At 26.1% G+C, this 1,202-nt stretch overlaps 1 pseudogene; it reads right to left on the bottom strand.

Moving 5' to 3' along the window:
• Positions 1-697: 697 nt before the first annotated feature.
• LOC122026009 lies at positions 698-886 on the bottom strand (annotated as a pseudogene).
• Between the last annotated feature and the right edge of the window lie 316 nt (positions 887-1,202).

The raw sequence follows: 1,202 nt of genomic DNA, 5'->3' as shown, positions 1-1,202 counted from the left end.
ACGTCACCAAACTTTTTTTTTTTTTAATGTATTAAGAAAAAAATAACTGACAAAAGAATAAAAATAGCAAATTTACATGTTTAAATAGAGTATAAAAATATTGGCCTTCTATTCATGTGTGCCTCTTAATTTATTCGCATGATTAAACAAACATTTTTATCGGACCGAACTTGCTAAAATTATTCAATTTTAGAATTTGGAAAAAAACTTTAAAAAAAAATAAACAAAATCACATATAGCTGATAGCTTGGAAAGCAGGATTTGTTAGAAATTGAAATTAATAAATAATAATTAAATATTAGATATTAAATTCTAATCTAAAATCATTCATTAAAATTATTTTTAAAAATTTTTCATAATTATTTATTCTTAAATATTAATCAAATATCGTATTTAATAAATAAATCAATCCATTATTGAATATGAAGTGAAGGTACTTAAATTATTTTTTAATATATTAACAGCTAAGGGTAAAATTCGAAATGTATTTAATTCTTATTACTAATATTGATTTAAACCAAACACGCATAATATAATTCTTGTTCATATTCATATTGACCCTATAATTAAACTCATTGCTATTTCGATTTACAAATCCGAATCAACTGCCCCTTACTATTTAATTATTATTTGAGGACAAATTTAAAAAATATAAGCTTGCTAAACTGGACGAAAAAAAATAAAACAAAAATATTGATGTTTGTCAGACAATCTCAAGACCACCCGAACAATCCTCTATAGCTAGGAATCCCAAGGGATCAAAATCGTTAATAATGCTCTGATCTCGAGATCTTACGTCATCAACCAGAGTGGTTGCCTGTCTCCTTTACACTCAAGGATACAATTATACGAGCCTATAGAACAAATCCTGTTCAAGTAAGGTCGTGCTTAACTTTGTTGCCGCTGCAATAATAAAAGCTTCATCTAACTCAAAATTATCATATGTGAGACTAATATTAAGCATCCATCCAATTAAACTGGCTCATGCCCCAATTAAAATCCAGGATTTTTTTACTAACAAATTAAAAATCACAAACTCAATGATCTAACGAGGTGATAAACAAATGATAAAACGTCACCAAATTTTTTTTTGAAAATGTATTAAGAAAAAAAAAATAGCTGACAAAAGAATAAAAATAGCAAATTTATATGTTTAAATAGGGTATAAAAATATTGGCCTTCTATTCATGTGCGCCTCTTAA

This window comes from Zingiber officinale, chromosome 9B (genome assembly GCF_018446385.1).
Source record: "Zingiber officinale cultivar Zhangliang chromosome 9B, Zo_v1.1, whole genome shotgun sequence".
In the NCBI taxonomy this organism is placed as follows: Eukaryota; Viridiplantae; Streptophyta; class Magnoliopsida; order Zingiberales; family Zingiberaceae; genus Zingiber; species Zingiber officinale.
Note: the sequence above shows the minus strand (reverse complement) of the source record. Positions and strands in the feature narration are given on the sequence as shown.